The sequence below is a fragment of the Pecten maximus genome, unplaced genomic scaffold, assembly GCF_902652985.1.
Source record: "Pecten maximus unplaced genomic scaffold, xPecMax1.1, whole genome shotgun sequence".
Classification (NCBI taxonomy): domain Eukaryota; kingdom Metazoa; phylum Mollusca; class Bivalvia; order Pectinida; family Pectinidae; genus Pecten; species Pecten maximus.
Window position 1 is genome coordinate 3,636 of NW_022980978.1, and position 8,415 is coordinate 12,050.

The following is an 8,415-nucleotide window of genomic DNA, read 5'->3' on the forward strand; positions in this document are numbered from 1 at the left end:
AAAGAAAATTGAGCATTTCCAAATGAGATTATGATGTTGAATATGATTTCCCCGTGGTCTTCATCAGCCTATATCTCTCGAAACCTTATGGTACATTATGTAAATTCGTATAAATAAAATGAACATATATATTTTGTACGTCGTATATGAACCTCAATTTGTATTACATCCTAATGTACAAATTGTAGCAACGTTCATCTTACTCTTAGATCTATCTTTCTTTCGTTCATTCTTCATTGCCTTTCTTTCTGTACAAATCATTATAAGTATACTGTGTCTCTACCTCAATCTTTGTAATATATATTTGTGGAGAGGGCTTTTATAAATTGTTAAAACGTGTGCCCAATCCAACTGTGTTTAAACAATACATGTAATATACATTAAACAATACATGTAACATACATTAAACAATACATGTAATATACATTAAACAATACATGTACTATACATTAAACAATACATGTAATAAACATTAAACAATACATGTAATATACATTAAACAATACATGTAACATACATTAAACAATACATGTAATATACATTAAACAATACATGTACTATACATTAAACAATACATGTAATAAACATTAAACAATACATGTAATATACATTAAACAATACATGTAACATACATTAAACAATACATGTAATAAACATTAAACAATACATGTAATATACATTAAACAATACATGTAATATACATTAAACAATACATGTAATATACATTAAACAATACATGTAATATACAATAAACAGTAGTCGACATCTATCACGGAAACCATGACAACGGGAACACGTCTTTTGAATATCGAACCAACAGGGGTCTGTGAACACTGTAAGTATGATGTCACTATCTAGAAAGGGAAAATTAAGAAAAGGGTAATTTAAATATTATACAGTTTAGTTGTAAGCTGTTCATGCTGGTTACGTTGTACATGTAAGTACATGTACAAGACCGAGGTAAACAGCTGATTTTGAAGAGTCTGTGGTGGCCTGATTTCTAGTTCTACAAGGTATATTTTATTGGCGTGGCCAGCAAAGTTTTTTTTCTATCTAAAGATAACGCATATATACAAAACCTATAGATGAAGAACTTTATAATGTCTTTGTTTCCTGTTCTGATTAACTCTTCAATATGATAAGCCTCGTATGAAAACAAAAACCAATCGGCCAACAGGGGCGCATTGTTTGTCATTATTCAAATATCGCCCAGTACCTTCATCCAAGACTACGATAACTCCAGTTTTACTAAACGCATTCCAACTTCGCCGAATTCGTTATTCTTTCCGTCTTACGGCACTCTCCGACCGTTTATCTCCCCATCATCGCGGGACACGGGAGATATGGCTGCAGCTGCTGGTAACGAATCGCCTAACTAAATCATCCCCGCGCCTAACTCTCCTAACTTCATTACTTAACACTCGTGCGCCGCTAATTTAACACCGTTTGACAGATTAACAATAAAACACGTTGCTATCAAGCCTGTTTGTAGATTTCATCAAGTTAGTATGGTTTAAATTATATAATACCACAGTGTAAAGCAGAAACATGTCAGAAAATATGTTCTTTTTTGTAATTTTAAAGCATTATACTATAATTCATATTTAATAAGAAAACATGTATATTGCTTTAAATAGCTTTGAAAAATTCAATAGTAAATACATACTGTCCCAGTTCTACATCTTTCTGAGATCTGTATACAGGTGAGCATCGTACTGACCACTGTAATACTACCTATAGGAAGCTAACGGTCCCCTTCTCAACACTTCTATCACATAATATAGATTTGTATGCAAAGAGGACATAAACGGCGAAGAATACTGTCACTCCTGGGAAACTCTACATAATATCCACAGTTGAACAAAACCAGGCCTGTTTCATCCACGTTCCTTACCTACGGAAACTCGTTAACTTTCATTTTCCCATAGAAAAGCATTACAGAATTAACGGGAAGGTTCTAAGCTAAGACCTTTTCCTTCAATTCTGTTATGCTTTCCTATAGAAAATTTGTAATTTATGCGTTTCCTTAAGTTAAGGAACGATGATGGAACCAAGGCCTGAACCATCCACCTGCCAGACGTGGTTATGTATGGTTGTGTAAACCCTGAATGTTTTTATCTGGTGGATTATTTTTCATCTCGGTAAATATGGGTAAGATAACTTTCCTGTGGCGTGCGGATGGAATCGATGAGGAATATCTAAGTATCAGCTAGATTAGGGTACAAGTCATGGCATCTTGGACATGCCAGACAGACGCGCTTCCGAATATGGCCAAGAGGGCTCCCAGACACTCAGAATCAAAATGGCGCACGTGATGGATGTCGTCATCCTGTCGTAATACTGCTGTTATAACGACCTTCATTACCTTGCGAGTGCTTTAATCAGAGACTGGACGTTCACGCGTGGTCAACGCCTCAAATCACGAATAGTTGATAGAAAGAAATAGTGGTCATCTATCCCGATCTAAACCACTTTGGGTGGCGCCTTCAGACGAAGATCAATATGACACTGGTAGCGTCTATATTTGAAGGAAATTAAAAAGGGTTCATATACATGTACACTGTACAGTATTTGCCATACAATAGCTTTGATAACAATACTGCCATTGGGAGATTTTTCACAGTAACGGAGTCTGCACGTGTGTGCGTGCCTTAACAGATGCTGATATGTGCCATTTCTGTGTTTCATCGGCGAAAAATTATCATCAAAAATATCGTAAACAAGAATTTGCTGTTTAGCGATGTGAATGTTTTCGACAACTTATTGAAATAACGACAGTCGTTCGTTTTGCCGGAGGAAATAATTATGAACTTTTTACGAAATATATAAGCGATAGAAATACACCTAAAATTTTATTAGGAAAAAGTCTGAAATGCATCTGACTTTTCCTAACTATCCTAATTTAACTTTAAAAATACACAAATGTACGAAATGCAACAATCGTCAGAAATGAGCCTGGCATCTGTTACGTAATACTGTCTTTAATCAGCCCGATACACATATATATACGTCTATACCGTACAGACAACACACCAAGTCATTACTTACATCGCATGCTGACGGTCTGGAGAAATCAAACATCCCCCCCCCCCCCCCCTCCCCTCCCCCGACAGCCCCAAGTTATCGTAGAGTGTAGACTCTCTCCTGCATAGTACACATCACTTCTGCTCATCATTTGTTCAAATTTCTGATGTAAAAAGCTGTATTGTCGTTAATAACCTAGCAACAATCCGGGGTTTGTGTGAAGGAAGCTTGTGTCAGAGAGCAGGTGCTTGTTCTCGTCTGCGTATGTAACGAATTTCAAACTGATCACGTGATGAATGATACACGGACTACAAGTCGTGGTAGTAACTTCCTGAATGCTGTTTACATTCCACCTATCTTCAAGACAGTAAAAATAAGATTGTGGTGTCGTTCCTGTCCCTCAACACCTGCCGACTGTATCCTAGAATGATGTGTGGTAATCGCAAACGGCGTCAACATATTGGATGACACCCAAATATTGTACCCCGATATGTCAACGAGAACTGCAGAACACGCACACAAGCACGCACACACGCATCATGGGTAACGCTGTTATCACGCATGAAAATCGACAACTCGGACATCATCGTGGGCAATATTTTATGAAATGGCGGAGCCATGGGTAAATAATCGCCAAACTGGTGTGTCATTGGTAATGCCAGGTAACCAGAAACATCGCGGATGTGGCGTTGCCAACTGATGCATCATGGGAACGTAGAGTTGTCACATTGGAGCATGACGCTGTCCAGTTTTGTCTATTTTGCTTATCACGGTAATTTTTTGTCAAATTGGAGCGTTCAAAAAAGGCTACAAATCTCTACAGCATTGGAACAGTTGACATCTTTTAAATGTTAGCATGGTATTGTTTTAAAATGGCAACTCGCAACGATTATGTTAGAATTAGTCTTGCGTTTGACAATAAGTTTTCATTTACAAAAACTTCTTTCTAAGATCCGTGTATCTGCACACGATCTGCTCAATTGAACTAGTGCGATACAGAGATGTACCAATGGAAAACAGAAAGTAGAGCTTTTATACAATGACAATGATATAAATGATGAGTTTCATTTTATAATTGGATATTAGTGTCACACAGACTTTTGTATCAATTTGATTAAGCCTTATTCCTGTAATAATCATAGTATGTTTAAATTCATTCAGTTACTAAAAGTTGAAAATTTGATAGAACTTAAAAACAATATAACAATTTAGGAAAGTGTTTGATATTAGCAACTATAAACTCTGGAAGGACTAGAAATCATATCTATATTACAATGTATATATATACAAATGTATGTATAACCCTGGTAAATACTAGCCGCAATATACCGCTCGGCTTGAGAGATCTTCTCTTTAGCTCGATCGGTTGAGCGTAAGACTAGTAAGCCAGAGGACCGGGGTTCGATCCCTTGCGGAGGCAGTGATTTAAATTTAATTAATCCTGTGCTCTGTTACATATATATATATGTATGTAATGATTGCTCTTCTCCGCCTTGTTAATTGTATCAAATACAAGGAAGTAAGTTTATGTATCGAGTGGTGCATGTTAAATTGGATTATTGTTATTGTGTTGTATTGTGTTAATTATAACGGGTGACTTACTATTATCCTGTAAGTTGATAGTATGAAGAATGATTTTAGCGTGGATGATGGAAAAAGAAAGAGTTAGTGTCTTTGTCCTTTAATGTTTATATAAGTTGTAGAATTTTCGGAATTCAACTAAATTAAATTGGATTGAATACGTAATGTGGCATTGACAAGTTGTTAGTAGCTACATTCACTGTGTTCGTAAGCCAGCGATGTTGAGGAGCCCTCGTTTCGTCTTGCCCATCAGTTTGGCAGATGCTTGGTGTGAGCCCAGGTATATGTCGGTCAAAACGTCCTACTCTTGGTGTTAGGACGAAACGAAACTCTACATTGAGGGGAGTAGTTAATGTCAAGGTCCTAAACGTAGTGGCGTGGATTGGCGGGGTTTACTTTATAGATCCCCCAGCTTCAACAAGATAGAGACAGAACACTATATCGAGACCCCATAGTGTTTATCAACAAATATCCTAGCCATCCCTCATATCTCCACGTGTATTGGAAGCTTTTACTGTTTAGCTGCTTGAAGATTTTATCATCGAGACTTCTGGCGTTTTAGAAATAGGGTCTGCTTCCTCACTCAAACCTATTTTTATTGAAAATCAATCAAACAGATTTGGTACTAGTTTCTACAACCAACAATGCCCTATGAAGACATCGCAGTATACAAACAACGTGGAAGATTCTAGGGAGAAGAAGGTGGCCATTTTTACTATACATGTATTTGTTTGCTCATTATATATACGCTTATACTTCTGGAATTGGTAGGGAACACAGGGGGACTTAGCACAAATTTTATCTCCAATCCTACGGTCTATAAATGCATTACCATATGCACATATGTATAATAATAATTATATGGATCTGGTCCCTGTGTTGGGGAATATATATTATATTCCGCCCATTGGTAAATCATTTCAAAATGATAATACCATTAGGGCAGGCGGTACCATATACAGTATATACCGATATAACAAGATAAGTCGAAACTAATACTACGGTCCGATAATGACATGTACAAGCCGGATGAACACATTATTGTACTACAATCTCTTGTGTGTGTTGCTGATATAAAGAGGATTAATGTCTGGTTCCGGAGATGTTCCAGTCGTATTCCACACACTGACGTTCTACAGACAATCTCTCCATTTAAACGCCAATTCTGCCTAACACGCCATTTAGTTTTTATAATTTTCAACTTTTATGGTACAAGTGAAAGTTAATTATGTTCATGTAGCATGACGAAGGCCAATATTTCCTGTACAGTACGAGATATCCTGCTGCAGAATTGATTGCGTGGCGATAACGGACACGTTACAGCCACAGGCTTAATACCCAGAATCATAGATCCATGACCACGAATCCTAGACATAACGCAAGTAAGTTTAGCTCTCTGAAAACGAATATTACAGACAAAATAAAGTTACGCTCCCTGACAACGAATGTTATAGATAAAATGAAGTTAATCTTCCTGACAACGAATGTTACAAATAAAATAAAATGTTATAGATAAAATGAAGTAAAGCTCCCTGACAACGGATGTTACAAATAAAATAAAGTTTAGCTCCATGGCAACGAATATTACAGACAAAATAAAGTTTAGCTCCATGACAACGAATGTTAAAGATAAAATGAAGTTAAGCTCCCTGACAACGAATGTTATAGATAAAATAAAATTTAGCTCCCTGACAACGAATGTTACAGACAAAATGAAGATTAACTCCCTGACAAAGAATTGTACTGTCAGACAAATGAAGTTAAACTTCCTGACAACGAATGTTACAAATAAAATAAAGTTAAGCTCCCTGACAACGAATGTTATAGATATAATGAAGTTTAGCTCCCTGACAACGAATGTTATAGATAAAATGAAGTTTAGCTCCCTGACAACGAATAGTACTGTCAGACAAATGAAGTTAAACTTCCTGACAACGAATGTTACAAATAAAATAAAGTGAAGCTCCCTGACAACGAATGTTATAGATAAAATGAAGTTTAGCTCCCTGACAACGAATGGTACTGTCAGACAAATAAAGTGAAGCTCCCTGACAACGAATGTTACAAATAAAATAAAGTGAAGCTCCCTGACAACGAATGTTCCCTGACAACGAATGGTACTAACAGACAAATAAAGTTAAGCTCCCTGACAACGAATGTTCCCTGACAACAAATGGTACTGTCAGGCAAATAAAGTTAAGCTCCCTGACAACGAATGGTACTGTCAGACAAATAAAGTTTAGCTCCCTGACAACGAATGGTACTGTCTGTTACGTAGGACGAGCGTCGAGCAGTTATAAGGGAAATGACACAACAAGTCGTGTTAGCAACAGTTAACAATTTATTTACAACATGTAAACAATCACACGCACTCTCAAACAAGTTTCACACCAAAATTGTATTAAAGTCACTAAAGTCTGCTCTACCAATCATAATATTGGTTCACAACCTCCAAAACGGTCACCCGCCTAGCTGGGTACAACGTCAGCTGCATCCTCTTCATGCTAAAGGTTCCCGACAGCAGTCGGACCACCGGAAATAGTGTCCACACAGGATCACCACACAATAACTTCAAGTTACACAAATAAAAATGTGCCTCAGCACAACTCCTGACACCGTAGAGATGGGTGCAACAGACCCTCACAACCAATTCACAAGATTGTGTCACACGGCTCAATCAACGTTACCACAAAGGTCGCCTCATGACCTATCCCGAAGCTTTGGGTAATCTAGCTGACCTTCCTGTCTGAAGGTCCAGGCGCTGGTATTCCCTTGCTCTATGATAGGCCCTGGCAGAGGTCTCTCACATGTCGTTGTTGTGACCGGTATTGGGAGCTTAAATATAAGAATACAATATATCTAACACTTTCACTCAAATAGACTTTCTTAATTAGATCAATATATTTCATAATAATATTTATCACCATAAATCACATAATTACAAACAGAAACTAGATTAATTAATATAAGATACAACAAACTACCATATCAAAAGTAATACGATACTATACTAGCATGTGCAAGCTCAGAAACCTAAGTACTATCCTGCAAATAATAAACTCTAAGATACGGTCGCTCACGGCTTCCATACATTTTTCAACCACGCGTACATTCTCACCTGAGTAACATTCAAATATATAATATGCATATTAAACATCCAATATCCTAAAATATACATATACCTAACTGAAGTATCGATATACATAGCAAATTACAACAACGTATTCCAACATATGTACTTTAAATACTTCTAACACATTACAATAACAATGTTACATAACAATGAGCTGCACGTTCTAACGGACGTTCACCATAGATATTTAACCTAAAAAGGGCTAGAGAATAGTAAAATAGAAACAAATTACAAAGACACACTTACCACAGTCTGTTATCTGTGCCTGAATAATTAGTGTCCCACTACTACCACAGTAAAACTCGGGGAACACACCTCGTGCGTACCGGTCCGAGAAAACACACGGCCGACATTTTCACGCACCTACCTGGTCACACCTCGTAGTACGGTGGCCCGTATAGAACAAAGACAACACCGCACGAACACATATAACATGAATATACATACGACGTAACACTGTCAGACAAATAAAGTGTAGCTCCCTGACAACGAATTGTACTGTCAGACAAATAAAGTTAAGCTCCCTGACAACGAATGTTATAGATATAATGAAGTTTAGCTCCCTGACAACGAATGTTATAGATAAAATGAAGAACAACTCCATGAAAACGAATGGTACAGATATAATGAAGTTTAACTCCCTAAAAACGAATATTACAGTGAAAATAAAGTTTAGC

At 37.0% G+C, this 8,415-nt stretch overlaps 1 long non-coding RNA gene across 1 annotated transcript; it reads right to left on the reverse strand.

Annotated features, from left to right (window-relative positions):
• Positions 1-6,933: 6,933 nt before the first annotated feature.
• On the reverse strand, positions 6,934-8,188 carry LOC117319851. The gene is made up of 2 exons (XR_004530849.1): positions 7,985-8,188; positions 6,934-7,440 (listed from the first exon to the last, which is right to left on the reverse strand). It is a non-coding gene; the product is annotated as an uncharacterized LOC117319851 (long non-coding RNA).
• Positions 8,189-8,415: the final 227 nt, after the last annotated feature.